General features: G+C 37.1%; 1 protein-coding gene across 9 annotated transcripts in view; it reads right to left on the minus strand.

The window, feature by feature from the left end:
- ESRRG (estrogen related receptor gamma) overlaps nt 1-18319 on the minus strand; it is a 612697-nt gene that overhangs the window by 490275 nt on the left and 104103 nt on the right. Inside the window, exon 1 of one of the 9 annotated variants that reach the window (XM_042444957.1) lies at nt 16852-16933. The exons of 7 other annotated variants lie outside the window; for them this stretch is intronic. The gene's annotated coding sequence lies outside the window, so the exon portion shown is untranslated. Of the gene's footprint in view, nt 1-13238; nt 13428-16851; nt 16934-18319 lie in introns of those variants that run through there. One more of the 9 variants, XM_042444956.1, reaches the window with a different exon arrangement.

The raw sequence follows: 18319 nt of genomic DNA on the forward strand, positions 1-18319 counted from the left end.
CTTGACTGACAGCAGGTCACTGAAACTGTGGAGAGCAACACCATGGATAAGGGAGGGCTACATAATATTTTTATACCATGGCTGACCATGGATAACTGAAACTGTGAACGTGAAACTGCAGATAAGGGCAGACTACTGTATAAAGATATATTGCAGCAGACTACTAAAATGCTTGTCAAAAACCAACTCTTCACCTTCTGTCTTCAAATGATCATAGCAGACACAGTAAAGTTAACAGACATCCAGAGGCTGAATCCACTTAAATTTGAATTAAGATACTATTACAATTATGACAGATATTTTTATAGCTCTCACTTGGAGTGTGCTATTTCACAATTTGCTGGCAAAAAAACCCTACTGTATCCCAATACTGCATTTTTCAGAAAATGCAGTAAAATACATTCTTGTGCAATACAATAATACTGAAAAACCAATAAATGGTCCTAGTTATTGAGAAATTGGACAAAAAATAGCCTATTATCATTTTTTTGAAGACGGCAAATCAATAGATGATGAAAGGTTTTGTTTTTTTGTTACTACTGGAGTGTTGACTCTAGCAATAAGTGTGATGTGGATTGGAATTCAGAAGACAAGCACTTGAGCGATATGAAATGTTTTCAAAACCTAACAAAGTTTGAGTGTATTGTTAGAACCACTGAAGATTAGAATTGGTAGAGCAGACATTGCTTCCCTCAAAATAACTCTTGATGAGTTATGAGTATATGGGTTCCTGGGGATCACCAATAAAAATTCTGAGCAGCCTTTCACAAATATTTATTTATTTATTTAAACTATCTTTCCCAGAACTGTTTGGGAAAGGTATACCGCTAAACTGATATAAAACTGATACCAGTTTGTTTCTAGTGTGCATCTACCCAAAATGTCACAATTAAAAGCCAGAAAAAGTTTCATTAATTGAATCCAAATAAACAAACACACACAGAGGGACACCATTTTACTACCCCCGTTGTATATAACTGTGTATATCAAATGAATAATCACAAATAGAATACTGACTGGGATATCAGCTTCAAAAGTTAAACATAATGATGTTTAATAGAGAATACTCCAAAACAGAACTGCTAAAACTGCACACATTTGGCACAATGTTTCTATTGCTAGGAATATCAGACAGTAGTGGGAGGAAGTGCAAGCAAATTGCTTTGTTTTATTGGTAATCACCCTGTAAACAGATACAGCTCAGCTCAGGTCCAAAAATGGATTGTAATATTTTTGGCATCACTAAAAAGGAGGTGTTTTGCAACCAAGCCTACATGATTCCATGATGGAGACTGAAGCTAAAATTTTATGCACACTTATTTAGAGGAAAACTTCAACAAGTAAACAAGTGGAAAGACAGAAAGGATGTAAAAGTGTGGCAACTATTATAAATGGCATCTATCCAACACACATCTTTGGGTGAAAAGCAAAGCTGAGCCCAAAACGACATGTGAAATTTTTACAACATTTTCAGTGTCAAAAGGCACTCTCCGATGAGCAATTTTCTAGGGTTTGTTGGTAAAGGGCATTTGCCTATTCCGAAAGTATTGCTTTGAGTAGCCTTCATTAACTCCCAGTGACATTATTCTATACACTGTACAACAATTCCTGATCTTCTAGAGTCTGCCCTATGACAATCCCATGATCTACATAGCTCTTTGGATTTTAGTGAGTTTTGCCAGTTGTTGTTTCCTCCATGTCCACTTGTTCCTTTTGAAGGGGAGGAACATTGTTCGTAGTGGTTTCTTTTCTCTGCAACAAGGCTTTTCTGAAGTTTTTTTTTTTAAAGAAATTGGGGGAAGGGGGGAGAGAAAAAAGAAAAAGAAAAATCCCAGGGCATGATTTGTTGATCTGGCCCCATGGTATAAAGGGCAATTCTGGTTGTCTCAGAATTTTCTAAAATATTGTGTTACCATTATGGTTTAAAAGTGACATTCACTGGAACATTGGTTTACTATACTGTAACTCTTAAAGAATAAAAAGAAGAGGAGATTTTTGTTTGTTTGTTTGTTTGAATATGTTTTGGAAATAAGAAATCAGCTTGACAATAGGAATAAAGTGTTATGCTGCTACTTGGAACCATCAGAAAATAATCTGGGCAAAAAGAAACTCTGTGTGTGTGTGTGTGTGTGTGTGTGTGTGTGTGTGTGTGTGTGTGAACTACAGAAACAAATATCAGAATTTTCCAAAACAAGGTAAGTAACTCTAATCCAGAATTCTGAAATTCAAAATATTACAAAATCCAAAATTGTCCACATGATGGCCAAGACAGTCTCATCTTTGCTTTCTGATGGTTCAGTGTACACAAACTTTGTTTCATGCACAAAATTATTTAAAATATTATGTATAAAATTATCTTTAGGTTATGCGCATAAGTATACAAAACATATATATATTTCACATGTAGATTTGGGTCCCATCTCCAAGCTATCTATTATGTATATACAAATGTTCCCAAACTTCTGGACACAAACATTTCAGATAAGGGAGATTCCTGTACATTTGCCTCATCTAGATGAGCCTCTTAGTTGTGATCCCAGCCCAAGTTTTATCTAGCTCTTTTAAAAACTTATTCAAAACATATACGGTCCAAAACACATTGCAGAAATAATCCAGTTTGAGACTACTTTCACTGCCCTGGCTCAGTGCTAGGGAATCTTAGGAGTTGTAGTTTATTGTGGCACCAGAGCTATCTGATAAAGAAAGCTAAATGTCTGACAAAACTACAATTCTCAAAGTTCCCTACTGGGTTGTTTCTGCAGTGTATTTTGGATCTATGAAACTACAAATGTATGTTCTTACAGCAATCTTTTCTTTTGAATGTCTAGTTTAACTACAGCTCTGTAAATAATCTGAAGACACTGGCCCTTAGCATGAAAGGGACTGATGCTCATCCAATGTTGAGCAAGGCCAGGCGCCCAAAACCAACTGCTCAGAATTAGAACTAAAATTATCTGAGCATCATCTGCAGATCATATTCACCAAAAAATCCCAATATTTTCTTCTTTGTGTTATTATAAGTAACAGATGAATATTTATTCCCTCAGAACATATTGTCAGTGCTTATATACATTTTACAACATGTATTTCCAGTGGTTTGATTTTATAAATCTACTTGAACTCTACCAGTACAAGAGGGCAACTGTACCTAAAACAAATTTCCCTGCCCAAGAAATGTAACTCCCACAATTAGAATGGGTTTGTCGGAAATGGGTAGTTTAACATGATGCTTTTCAGATTTGACTGATCACATCTAGTTCCACTCCAAACTGCCACAGTGGAAGATCATAATAGTCAGGCTGCACCGGCTGACACCCAAGGAGGGGGATGACACCCCAGAAGGGGGGATGACACCCGGTTGGCTCCCTGCCCCCTGCAGGCACTCCTTGGGCCCGCATGCACACTCCTTCTTCCTGTATGCACACTCCTTATGCTCTCACAGGCACTCCACGGGTTGTACAGGCACTCCTTGGGCCATGCAGGTGCTACTTGGGGCTGCACAAGTGGCATTTTGACCTGTGTGGGTACCCCTCTGAGCCACGCGGGTGCCGTTTCAGCCTATGCAGGCGCCATTTTGGCCCACACAGGCACACCTCCAGCTTGCATGGGTGTTCTAGAGGCTGCCATGGGCGCTCCTTGGGCCTGTGCAGATGCCTCTAGGGGCCACTTGGGCATCATTTTGAGCCCTTCGAGTGCTCCTTTGGGCCACGTGGGTGCTCCTCCAGCCCCAGAAGTCTTGGCACCAGAGGTTTGGCACCAGAGGTCCCACCCCCATGGAAGTCCCACCCTTGGCAGCAGGTGTCACCCAGTGAAGGACCTCCACTGGTCAGAGAAGGCCCATCATGTAGAACCTCAGTGGCTAAACAAATTCTAGGACATCCACAAAACTGGTCTAGATTATTAGTTTGCCTTAGTTCTAATGAACAAAGATCTGTGACAATAATAGATCTTTATTATATTTATCTTTAAAATAAACCAGATGAGGATATTAGATGAGATGAGATGAAATGACTAGAGAGTCATGCAGAAGTATTCTTTTAAAAAAGCCACTAGGTACTCCTGCAAGAACCTGCCAATAAGCATCTTAAATCATGGTAAATTACACACTGCATGCTGGTGACTCGGTCATGGGAAATTATGGAGCTACGTGATGTCTCATTTGTTGTGCTGAAAACAAATGTAAATAAATTACAGCAAGAATCTCATTTACATTTAGGAATTCATCCCAATACATGACATGACTGCTGATGACTGCTTTTCTTTTTCTTTTCTTTTTTAATGACACTTTGAGAAAAAGTAACATTCACTGAAAATGAGACTGTCATGATCACAAGAAGAGCTGGATGTTTTAAATACGGCTGAAGTGTTCTCTGAATATTTGGAGAAGAATCAAAGAACAGGGAGGTCACTGTCCTTTTAAGTTAGATTCAAATCATGTGCATATTTTTTCAAATATGCATACATGGGCACACCTTCCAACTGTCCTGATTTGGTAGAGACAGTTTCAACGAATCCTATGTCATTCCTGTTTTTCAGCTGCTTTTAAAATATCCCAGTTTCTCTTTCCTTCTCCCACTTTCTCCTGTTGTTTTTAGTTTACTTCTGTTGCTGCAAAGTGAGTTCAAAAGTGCACAAGCAGTTTGCACTCATTTTACACAGCAGGAGGGAGGAGGGAGTGGACTTTTGCCCTCCCTAGAATGCAGAAACAAGTAGCTGTAGCCTCTCCTAGTTTATGTGTTCTTTTTATTAACAGCTTTCACCACCTTGACCACATTCTGATATTTCTTAGCCACTCATGACCTTATTTTCATTTGTGAAATGTGAAAGGGTATGCATGGCTGTTTTAGACCAATAGGCTGAGGCTGCATCTGCACTGCAGAAATAATCCACTTAGACAGCACTTTGCCATGGCTCAGTGCTATGTAATTCTGGGAAGGATAGTTTGTTGGGGCACCAGACCAAAGCAAAGCCATGGCATTTAAAAGTGATATCCAACTGGATTATTTCTGTAGTGCAAATGCAGCATCAGCATTTTGATTTAATTGGTATTCCAAATAAAACAGAAATTGAAATATAAAAAAAACTGGTGTCAGTTTAGTAATATTTTCATTTATACTCCCCATGCTCATGTTAAAGCTACTTGTTTTCATTCTTACAATATGCCATGAATATGAAGACTACAAAATATTTAATTGATTTCCCTCATTCCCCTCCCATCCTTTTCAAAATTTAAAACAATTTAGTCCCTCAAAGCTCTTAGAGACTTGCAACATTTCTCCTGAGACTATTATCTCAACCTTTGGATAATTATTATAAGTGCTAAAGCACAAATAAAGCAAGCGCTAGCACTAGAGTGATCAGATGGGAAGATTCAGTGGAAGACCAAAGCACCTCAGACTTGTCAGACTTGTTTAGGAGAGAATCACCTCCCATAATCCCCTAGACAGGATGGCCACTGGCCAAGCTGGCCTAGTTACTATGAGACTATACTCTAAAAAAGTAAACTTTCTGAATTCTGTGCTGGAAGGATGAACTGCATATGCCCAAACCTCTCTTATGTGTAATGATCAAGGTATGGTGCCCTTGTTCTCCTTTGTATCAGATAATCTAAGCTTAAATTCAGAAAAAAAATCAAAAAGGTATTTCAGGGATGTCCTCATCTTAAACAGAGTAAATACTAAACTGAAGAAACTGACTTACAGTCAACTTCTGCCTTAGTAGACATTTCAGTACTAAACAAATATGTTTAGAAAATGAAGTTGCTGGCATATAGATAAAAAAGACATTGCCAAGACTGCTGGGGATTCAATATCTGACACTGTCAGTCCATATTTGTACATCCTTAAAAGATTTTTTAAAAATAGTCTAAGGATAAATAGAAAAGTTTTCTAAATGGGGAAATGCTGCAGTGTTCTGCATCTCTACATATAGACTATGTTTACATAAGTCTGACTAGGTCAGAAAGGGTTTTTTTAAGGGACAAATAAGCAGGCCATGAAATAATTATTTTTCATTGTGCCCTGCCAAACCTATCAGGCCAAGGGCTAAATTGAGCTGCTATTGTGATTATTTGAACTGTGGAGCCAAAAGTCCTCACTGCAAAGCATCCCAGCTGTCCTAAATTTTATGATGATGGCGAGTTTTCATGTTGGCTTGTGTTGTGCCAAAAGTGATACACAAAAAAGGCAGACTGAATGCTCATGTTATCCTGTCCTGTATTAATTAACAATCTACATGTTGTTGTTGTTTTCCACAGAACCTGAAAGCTTAAACAAATCACTTCTGGAAATGGCTACACAAAGATGTACATGTACAGACAGCAAACTGCTTGTATGCATATAGAGACAGCAAAGCAAATTAGTATCAAGAACTCTAGCCATCGGTAGTAGTTCTTCATTATATTCCATTACATACAGAAAGCTTAACAGTATAGTGGACAAATAAACCAAAAGATAATTCTACTCCTAAAATCCAGTAACCCTTACCCGTATACGTTACTATAAGAGCTGTTCAACAATGGGACGGACTACTGTGGAGGGTGGTGGACTCATCATCTTTGGAGGACTTTTACAGTCAGCATTGTGTAGTGGTTTGAGCATAGGGCTAGGACTCTGGAGACCAGAATCCCTGCTTAGCCATGGAAACCCACTGGGTGAACTTGGGTGATCTACATACTCTCAGCCCCAGAAAACCCTGTGATAGCTTTGCCTTAGGGTCACCATAAGTCAGAAACAACTTGAGGGCATACAACAACAACAAAAACAGAGGTTGGGTGGGAAACTTTCAGGAACGCTTTAGTTGCAGCTTAGTTCCTACATGACAGTGCATTCAACTAGATGGCCCTTCTGGTCCGTTCAAACTCTAAGATGCTATTATTCTATTTCCATTGATGTAATTCTGATGAAGAGCAGAAACAGGCAACCGAAAAAAATCCCTGCTTCTGGGCATCATCAGAGTGTGGGGTTTAGACACCACATGCTCCAATGGCACCCAGAAACCAGACAGCCACCCAGACATGGGCTCTTTCCTGGCCCAAATAGGAGCGGATCTTTTCCGCTCCTATTTGGGCCAGTTCAAGGCAGATTGCCACGGCCCCAATCCCTTTTCAGAGGGGGCAGCTTCAAGCCTCCCCTTCTTGACAGTCTGCTCTGGCCCCAATTGTGCTTAGAAATGGAGAGTAGATCAGTGTCTACCATATTCAATATACTTGACAGAGTTTTCCCTACCAACTGGAAACACTGTCATCATGTTGAAAATGATTTTTAGAAAAAATAATATCCAATGCATAGTCACACTGGAGTAGACTCCAATGGAAACATTAGAGCTACAGTACTTCTCCATAAATAATCTCTGCAGTGGAATTATTAGCCAGGATAGCATTTATTGGTACATCTTTGCCAGTACCATAAAGCCAGAGGTTACATACATATATGCATACCAGCATGTGTCTAAGGGTACATACACACAGACACACAAAATAATTGCACTTAGGAAAACTATTCTTATTCTTGTTATTTTAAGCTTAACACTGCCAAGATAATAGATCTTTTGCTAGCAGCAATTTCTAAAATGGGCCTAGAATATACTCTATGCAGCTAACTGAGCCAAAAATACAGATCACCAGCCATCTATCAAAGCTTGCTAGTTGTTTGACAACTCCTGCTTTTGAAAGCCTGGGTAGCAGAAAAATCAGGTAGTTATCTAATTCTTTGGCAGATTATCAGAAAGGCTCATCAGTTATGTAAACATATTCTATATGCTCCAGTACTAGGAACTAGTTGTATTGTGTGCTGTCATTTAACAGTCATGTTCTTACTGTTATTAATTTATCACAATAATATACCACCTGTATGCCAATGCATTCACAGTGGTTTGCTGTTATTGTGTGCGTCCAAGTCATTTCCAATTTATGACAACCCTAAAGGGAACATATCACAGGGTTTTCTTGGCAAGATTAGTGCCTTTCCCACCCTCTGAGGTTGAGAGAATGCAACTTGCCCAAGCTCACCCAGTGGGTTCCCATGACTGGTCTCTGGAGTCATAGAGCAATTCTTAAATCACTACACCAGGCTAACTCTCATATTTATACTGGTACACATTTTAAAATGATTGCCTTTGGTTTAACAGAAAGAACAGAAATAGGAGGGGAAATAAGTGAAAAAAAGAGAATACAGAAAAGTATCAAGGAGATAGATCTGGTAGAAGAGGACACAAAATGTCAATGGGCAAATCAAAGCTCTTTTAGTGTAGCTAGGTGGAATGGCTGCGAGTGGAAGCAGTTATGAGAAAGTGATGAGCCCACTATGTAGATGTAATATCTATATTTGCCTAGATTCTGAATAACTCTGCCTCATTGTTATTGAGCTTCCTGCTGAAAAACAAACCAGGAATATTTCTTCAATGTGTCATCTAGACTGGAGTTCATATCTTGTTGCTTGACAAGCTAAAAATCATAACTTAGGGTTCATTCTTTGTTTAGACAATATGCTAAACAAATAATTAGTTTAGCCACACTTAAAGGAGAAGCCAGGCAGAAGTCATCAGGCAACATACACCAAGATGTAGCTCATTCACACTTAGATGGGAATATCCAGAATCTTATTTTAGTGATCCATGCGAGTATAGCCAGTGCGGTGTAGTGTTTAAAGAAATCTCACCAGATAATACCCCAGTGCAAATCTCCATCAACCATGATATGAGCAGTATGACCGAGGGTCCTACCAGCCTTCACAGAATTGTTATGAGCCTTAATGTGAGATCCAGAAGCATGCATCCACATACTAATCTACCCCAAACTTCAATATCTCTCTAATAGCTTATTATTATTTTATGTCACATTTTAATACCATTGCTACTACACACACACACACACACACACACACAGAGAGAGAGAGAGAGAGAGAGAGAGAGAGAGAGAGTAGCAATGGTACTAAAATGTGATATAAAATAATAATAAGCTCTGACAAACCACATTATGCCTCAGACAATGTTTCATAACATATCTGAACATTTTTAAAAAGACATTTTAGGAACTGAGACTGACTAAAATTATGTCCAAAATCTCATTTCTAGTCTCAAACATTTTAGGGCTGTGTGTGCACTGTAGAGATAATAAAGTAGCAGTTTGACACCACTTTAACTGCCCTGACTCAGTGCTCTGGAGTTCTGGGATTTGTAGTTTTGCGATGCATTTAGCCTTCTCTGTCATAGAGCTCTCGTGCCACAACAAACTACAAATTCCAGAATTCCAGAGCATTAAGCCATGGCAGTTGAAGTAGTGTCAAACTAAATTATGTCTGTAGTGCAGATGCAACCTACTGAATTTATCAGAAGTTGCTAAGTCAAAATATAAGCAACCTGTATTGATTCAATGGGTCAACTCCACTCAGGACTAGAAATTCAGTTTAGTCCTATGCACACAACAGTAAGTTCACAGTGACTCTCACTAGAGTGCAAAGTGGGATATAAAATAATAATAATAATAATAATAATAATAATAATAATAATAGAATGAATTAACTACTTACAGATAAATGCTAACTTCTATATCCCTGCCATCATTGCAAAAAAGTGGCCATTTTTGGTAGTGTGGTACCTTTTGCGTTTGATTTTTATCAGTCAAGACAAATTTGTTAAAAAAACAAAAGTATGTACTGAAATAAAATTATTCTTTTGGGGAGAAAGAATGTTTTATTATTTAAAATGGATCTCTCTGCTACTAATATAAATAGAAAAAGAAATTATCCTGGAAATGTCCCCATCTCTAGTTTCCTAACTTACTAAGTATGTCTCTCTCTTCTCTCCTGCTATGGGTGAGAAAAAATTCCTATCCCGTGTGACCACGCATGGAGAGAAATGACCTGTATTGAACTCCAACAACCACAAAACATTCCCCTCAGGGTCTAATGTCAGCTACCATTATTTCCCTATGGCTTTCATCTTACAGAATCAACAAAACCACATTTTAAAAATGCATCCAAACCTTGCTGAACAGAATCCACCAAAATACTAATTGGGAATAATAAAAACAGTTGAGATTTGAGATATCATAATCTGTTCAATTAAGAAGTCCATAAACCATTCAATTTAGCAAAAAAAAAAAAAAAAAAAAAAAGGAGGGGTGAACGAGCAAGAAAAAAAAAAAGATTTAGCACCAGAAACAAAGAAAGAAAAAAGTTCAAGGCCTTTTGTATCAACTTATTTTAACCAACATATTGTTAACTGAAGCAGCAGCTCTTTCTGATTCAGACAGGATACCTCAGCAATTTAAGTACTATTAAAAGCTTGCTTTACACTGAGCTTTGCTGAAATTGTACATTTGTGGTATAACACATACTGTTGTTCACTTGATGCAGTCTGATTCAAAGAGCTATAAATATATTTGCCCTTTCTACTAAGCCTGCCTAAGGGATTAGCGAACCCCCCCCCCCCAAAAAAAAAGTTCAGTTGAATATTAACTGCATTAACTTTGCAGACTGAAACATACTGTTACACTCAAACAGCCTACGGTGAGGTATGGATGACTTGGTTAATACAAATATTTTCATGCAAAAATGTTTTCCTCTGGTTGGACAATAAAAGTTCTGTCAAAAGAGGATGACCTCTCCTACATGCTTGACTAAAATGACTAAAAGTTTAAATGTCTGGAGCAAGACAAAACTTCAGTTTCATCAAAAATAAAAATAAACAACTTCTGATGAGACAGTAACAATGCACTTATATGGATCTTTCAATAACTCACAACAAGGGCTGGATAGGATTTACTCCCACATGTTTTGAGCCTTGGACTATGAATTTGGAGACAAAGGTTCAAAGTCCCTCTTGGCCATGGAAACCTACTGGCTGACCTTGGGCAAGTCATACTCTCTCAGCCTCAAGGTAAGACAAAGGCAAAGCCCCTCTGAACAAATCTTGCCAAGAAAATAGTTTATTTTTTATTTAGTTTATTTATATTTTCCCACCTGTCCCAATGGATTGAGGCAGGATTACAGCTCATTAAAATACACATAAAAACATTGATAAAATAAATTAACAATTATTTAAACTACCTCATCATCAGGTGGAAATACAATAGAGTTATACAATGGTTAGAAAGATGGGGAATATCTCTTACACAAGGTTAGGTGGGTAGGCTCACCGGAAGATATCTGTCTTAAGTGCCCTCTTAAATGCCTCGAAGGAGGCAATAAGACGGATCTCCTCCGGAAGACCATTCCACAATTTTGGAGAAGCTACAGTAAAGTCTCTTTGGGAAGTTGATGTGAGCCTGGTTGATTGGTGTTCTAATATGTTCTTCCCAGTTATTCTGAGAGTGCGGGGTGGATTATGTAGGAAGAGGTGTTCCTGCAAGCAACTCCAGTCCAAGCCATGTAGGGCTTTAAAGGTAACAACCAACACCTTGTATTGCACCTGGAAGCTGATCGGCAGCCAGTGAAGAGATTTTAGAACAGGTGTAAAATGGTCAAACCTGGATGAACCAGTGACCAATCTGGCTGCTGCATTTTGAACCAGTTGAAGCTTCTGAACTTGGTACAAGAGTAGCCCCATGTAAAGCGCATTACAGAAATCAAGACAGGAGATTACCAGTGTATGCACCACTGCCTCAAGGTCCTTTCGGTCCAGGTAGGGGTGCAGTTGGCATATCAGCCTAAGTTGGTACCAAGGACCCCTTAGAGTCACCATAAGTTGGAAACTTCTTGAAGGAACACAATAACAACTCTAGGATTACAAGGAAAGAGCCTTACACTTACACACACACATACACAACAACAACAAATAGGATTTCCATTTATTTTGAATTCTAAACAGATGTTTTATAGGGGTAGATAGAAGCAGCAGTTCACACTCTATCTCATCCTGAATGTGTAAAGTGAAAACATACAAATCAGCATGATGCTCCATTTGTAAAAACTGATTTCATTAGTGGTGTTGCTTTCCTCCTACCCGTCCCATCAATAGTTCAACAGAATATGGCATGACTCAATACTTAAATCAGATAATATTCCTCTTCCACCATTTAGTGACACTACATCTCTATAAATGTATCTGAGGAAGTCTACAAAAGCTCATGCTGCCAACTTCTTTCTTCTAGCTAGTCTCAAAGGTACAACAAGATCTCTCTACATACTCTCTAAGAATTTTTTTAAAAAAAACCTGAACGACTGTCATGCGACATACTTACATATCAGAACATAAATACTAATGTAACATACTTATGTGGTAATTATTGGGAGAAGGAAATAATTACCAATAATTATTTATTATTTACTATTTTCTTCCAAGCTCTGGTATTGGTTACACTTGTAATGCCTAGTGTAAGTAGGAACTCCAGGACCACACCAGTCTTTTGTATCCTCTCCACCTCACTCAGAACTCCTGAAAGTACTCTAAGTATGTCACAGGAAACTATTCAAAGAGGATTTGGAGGAACACACCCAACCTGAATTGAGATAGACATGTTTGTTCCCTCCCTACTTTTCATTATGCTGAAGAGTTAATTGCTCCTGCTATTTACCAGTATAATTATGTTGTCAAGAAACAAAGGCAAACAATAAAACATTGGCACTCCAAATGGCAACATAAACTGTAAGAGGAGATTTGAAACTGCAGCATTAAACTTGGGGAAAAAAAATTTGTATAAAGCAAATGTTCCACCTGCCCCCAATAACCAAGATATCAGATAAAAGGCTACCACCGACTGACCTGATCCGACTCTTAACTCTGCTATTAAGATCAACTGGAACTCAACTTATTTCTAAATCATTACTTTACATAAAAAATGTATTAACATTTCACAGAGTTAAAGAGCAACACTATTTCTCATGGACAGAAGACCAAACATCATGATGACACCTTTTCAGTTTAAGAGTAGACTCTACTTGGTGATATTTAACTGGCTGGTTCTAATAAAAATATAAAATTCACACATACACTAAAAACAAGAAAAGCAGACTAAAAACAACAGACAAAAGTAAAAGAAAAGTAAAATATCTGAACAACAACAACAAAAGTTCTAATTATGTGACAAGAAACACCAAGAGAAGGAGCCAAATGTACCTTATTTGTTGAAGTACAATAACATCAAAAATCCACAATACAGTTATATCTTAATGGGGCCAACCAAAATGCACAAAATACATAATGCAAGCGTTTGAAACCCAATGGCTTATTCTTCAGGCAAAGGTGCTAAAAATCATACTGTAGAAATGAAAAAATGACAGTTAAATTCACAAGCCTACATTATATCAAGATGTTGTTAACTATCATTCTTAGTTATGATGGTATTGAGGGATATCCATGTAGGCAAAGGCCACTCTTCTCTTTTGGCCATGTGTCATAATCTCCAAGGAATAAAATTTAAATTCTATTAGCTGTGCTGAGACATTAAAAATAGCTTCAACAGCAGATCTCAGAGAAGAATTGCTATTCTCTTCCTCATTGTTATTTCTTGAGTGTCTTCTTCCATCATCCCATGCTCATTTAGACTTTCTCTTTGTTTTCTTTCATCCCATGTTTTGTCAAGAAAATCTCTTTCTCTTTCTCTCAAGGGCCTGCAGAAGAAATGAGCACTATAGCTACCTAGAGACCCTGTGGAATAATGAATATACCAGCCCTGCCTCTGCTTGGAGAAGGCCTGGCATCTGCTGACTTCAGATTGTACAGCAGGCTGAGACAAACTAAATCTGAGATGCATATTCTTGGGGTCCTTTAGTATCCATTCCAAATGTAGGTGTCTAGGTTTCATCTTCTTATAGCTACACTAGACACATACACAGGCACACACGTTTTATTATCAGCAATGTGAAGCAAAACAAATAGATCCTTAAGCTGTAACCCCGAATCTTTAAGATGAGTTAAAACTATGGGTGTCCAGGACAAAAACAGTAAAAGGTCAGGCAAGGGAAATTATATTTTCTCCTATCTTTTTGTCTATGTTCATATACATTTGTCAGCTGATAAAGTGGACTTTACCCATAAAAGAATATGCCAAAATGACTTTGTTGTAGCAAAGATATGCCTCAAGACTTTGTTGCTTTAGCTTCAACAGAAAAACGCAACACTCCTCTGAAAAATGTTTTACAAGCAACTAAAATGTTTATGATGTGTATTTACATTAATTCCACATGACTTCAGTTCCATGTAGTTTTTCAGTAACATAGACTAGAGAAAACTCTCTGGTATACAAATAGCTCTGAATTGCTACTGACTTCAAAGCCGAATTCCATTCAAAACTACTTTCTTCTTTCAGACTGTACTGTCAGGTTCAAATAAGCATCTATAAGCCACATATATAATTAATTATCAAAAACTAGTCATGTAACCACAATCTAAGGGTCAGCAAATGTGCAAAAACACACAATATGTTTCTAGAGAAGTTCATTAGCGGAAAGGAATCCAGCAAAAAAAATGCACACAAGAGTAGGTATCTTAAATGGCAATTTTATTTTTCACATTCCTGAAAATGATCCTTCTATCATAATTTAAAATTAATATCATACCACTAGTATCCTTAGTTAAAGTTGCACTCACTTGATAACTCAGTGAAAGGAATTAATTCCTTTCATACCTTAAAGACTTTTGGCTATGATTTACCTGCATAAATAGAAAGAACTAATTTACTACAGAAATGCCCATGGGCAAACATGTTCCGGCTAATGAAGTGTTCAGCTTTTGCTTGATTAACCAGCTGGTGGGGGTGGTGAAAAATCACAAGGCATAAAATAAAACGAAGGTGGGGGGGGGGAGAGATTATTAGTTCTCTTTTAAAATGGTTCCATGAAAAATGTCCTAATTTTAATTCAGTATTTGGGAAATGAATGTTCAGAAAGATACACTCACATAACTTACTGGAAGAGAAAAGTCTGAGACTCTATCAGAAAATCATTCCTTGCAAAATCACATCATGAGAAATGGCTCAGGTGAAAGAAAATACAGTAGTCAGCTCTAAAGTGTACTTTCTAACAGGTATTGCCGCTTGTCATAAAGTCAGTTTTCTAATACTGAATATTGCAAAGCACATTCTTTCAGTTGAAAACTACAACTGGGCTGTGTGTCAGTTTCATTTCCTCAATAGTTCTCTTTCACCAAGCACAGCATTTGGCTTCAGTTAATGATATATAGCTATAAATATAGATATTGGGGGGGGGGGGGAAATGGACAGCCAAGTGTAAAAGCATCCATGTCAAAAGGATTTAGCTCAATATGATCTAAACTACATCTTCTCAACAATAGCTTTCCTGTTCATTAACATGGCATTTAAATCATGACACAACACTCACCCTTGTGAGGTAAAGGTTCTTAATTCCTGGTCTGTACAAGAAATCCCTGAGATCAGACTTGGATTGAAAATATTTTTGCCAGCTTCTCAAAAACTGGAAAATTCACATTGAGTGAGCTGGTTTATCAGAGGTCAGTGAGGTGATACTACTTAAAAGAAACCCAATGGGGTTACACAATAATGTAATTTAACAGAGAAAATGAGTGGTTACCCATGTGCTTTCTCACATGATATCTTTTGAAACGAATGCATTATGCTGTAATAATTACAAAGAGACAAAATTTAAGAGGAAAAATAAATGTTGGTTGCAGATGCTCATGGCTCCTTAAGCTATTGCTACCTAACAGTTAAGGATGGAAAGAACATTCAAAAACATTTCGAAAATGGTTGAAAAACATGTATTTCTAGAGTTGAAAAACCCTGATGAGAAGAACTTGGGACTCATGATAATCTTCACAGTATTATGCAGAATAAGTTCTGCACAAAATTCGCATGTGGATATTCTGCATAGAAAACGGTAGTTTCTGTGCAGGAAACAGCAGTTTCTATACAGAAAATGATACCTCTACACAGAAATATTGTTTCCTCTACATAAAATGCTGTTTTTTGCACAGAAAATGCTGTAATTGGGGGCTTATTCTGTATAAAATTCATATATGGATGATATGCATTGAAAACAGCACTTTTTGTTTTCTATTCAAGTTAATGTTTATTGTACTAGCCATGGCAAAGGCCATGAGAAAACAAATTCAAGTGAATTTTGCACAGATTTCAGAAAATTGTGAATAGGTCTCAAAAACAGTAATTTCTGAAGATTTTTTCCTCTCAGATGAAAAAGAAATGCTATGATCTATGGTTATACTAAAGTAAATACTAAAGATTTCAAATTGGACTTAAAAGATAAAACAGTGGGAAGAAAATTGGATAGATTTAACAATCTTTCCAATATCTTAATCAAATATTAGAAATAATAAAAGGCTAAAGAATTTTTTTTCTTCTATAAGAAGACTTTATTGGTTGGACCTTACGCTGCTAATCATTGTGTTGACTGTAAAAGATCATAAACGAATCTCTGTTATAAACTCAAACTGAACAAATTCTTGGTATGTGAAGAGACAGTTGATAATGTCTAATTTTTCAGTTCAAAGAAATATGATTATGTGTCTCTTTTACTTTTGTAATAATTAACATTATAGCAATATTGTATATGCAGGACTAAAATATCTTTTAGCTATATCCAGCATAAAGCAGAATAAAGCAGCATAAATAGAAATAGCAAAAATTACAAGGATCCATCTATTTAGATATAGGCATAGAGCTCATGAAGTGATTAAATGTATAGAAAATCAGAAATGTCTTTTTAAAAATGATGGTTTTGAGGTACTAGGAAGTTCACTCCAACTAAATAAGCCATATATAAACAAAATATGTACAAAGTATTTTTATATATTTGTTCTTTGTTGGTTTTTTGTTATTCTTTGCTTACTGTTCTGTATGTATATGTGTCTATAATGTGTATATGTTTTTATATTTCTAAGCTAATAAAATTATTAAAAAGAAAAAGAAATACTAACATTACTCCTTGCTTCCTTCCAGAAGAAGCTTGGTGACGAATTACATCCATACTCAGAATACATAGCATTGTTTACTTTTCACTTTAACTCTGCTATCATATATCTGTTGGGGGGAAAGAAATGAAACAACAAAAAGGCACAACAGGAGTCTACGAGAGAGTAATTTATTATGCTAGTACAATTTTTCCCCCTGATATTAATAGTTAACAGGACATTCAACTAAGTTAGGCTACAAGGCCTCTTAATAACAATATAATGTTTTACTCTTACCTGTATGCACCATTCCCTTTTGGACTCAAGCATATGAAGCAACATATTTACAGCAGGTATGGGACTCAAGTGTTCCAATACCTTTTAGGACTTGCATAAAATATAGGAGGTACAAAAGACATTGCAATTGCTAAACTAAGTATAAAGCAATTGAATACTTGCTATTTTATGTGGAATTAATTAATTAACATCAAATTAATTTTAATTAATTCCTCTATGTCTTGTGAAAATCTTTGTTAACTGATTTCCAGGATTTCTGATATCAGATGAGCATGCAAACCTGTAAAAAATAGCTCTGCAAATAAATATGATTGTGGGCATAATAATTTGCATACACAGCCTTTTGGGAATGGGGCACAGAAAAAGAAGAATGAATATGGGTATACCTCCTTGCACATCTCCCCTCTTCTTGTCTGGATACTATATGTGTCTTTGACTTCATCCACACTGCAGCAATAATCCAGTTTGACACAATGTTAACTTCCATGGATCAATGCTATGGAATTCTGATAAATGTAGTTTGTTGTGACACCAGAGCTCATTGACGAAGAAGGCTAAGTCTCTCACAAAACTACAGTTCCCAGAATTCCATAGCACTGAGCCATAGAAGTTAAAGTCGTGTCAAACTGGAGTATCGCTACAGTATAAATGCAGCCCTAGTGCTTAACAGCTGGAATTGTATGTGTACTATACATAAGACTGCAGCGTTCTGTGTAGGATACAAGTTTGTCCAGCCATTAGGAGGAGTAAGGTCACTGACTCAAGTAGAAAATGTTCGTTAACCAAAAAGGTAGCAAGTTATTGACTGTTTAGATTATTGCAGTCTTACTGCCAGAAATATGAAGAAATGCTTATGGAGATTTCTGTCTCATGAAGTCAAACATCTTGGTTGGCTTTGGGTACTGTACACACTGACGTATTTGGGTGAGGCTATCATTAGCTATTGCTGGCTCAAGTTCTATTCATAACTGTGCCATTAAACTGAACATATTGAAAGTTTCACAAATGTGTTTGTTAACTAGCTGGCAGCAAGTATATCTCTCAATTTGGTAAGAGGTGAACACAGACTCCTCCTGGACACCTCACTTTTTCCTAGCACTGTGAAACTGCAGCATAAAGTAGGCAAAGCCCAACATGTCCAGAACAATAGTAATGTATCATAGTTACTGCTTTACAATTGTACAAATAACTACAGTAA

Source organism: Sceloporus undulatus, chromosome 1 (genome assembly GCF_019175285.1).
Source record: "Sceloporus undulatus isolate JIND9_A2432 ecotype Alabama chromosome 1, SceUnd_v1.1, whole genome shotgun sequence".
Lineage (NCBI taxonomy): Eukaryota > Metazoa > Chordata > Lepidosauria > Squamata > Phrynosomatidae > Sceloporus > Sceloporus undulatus.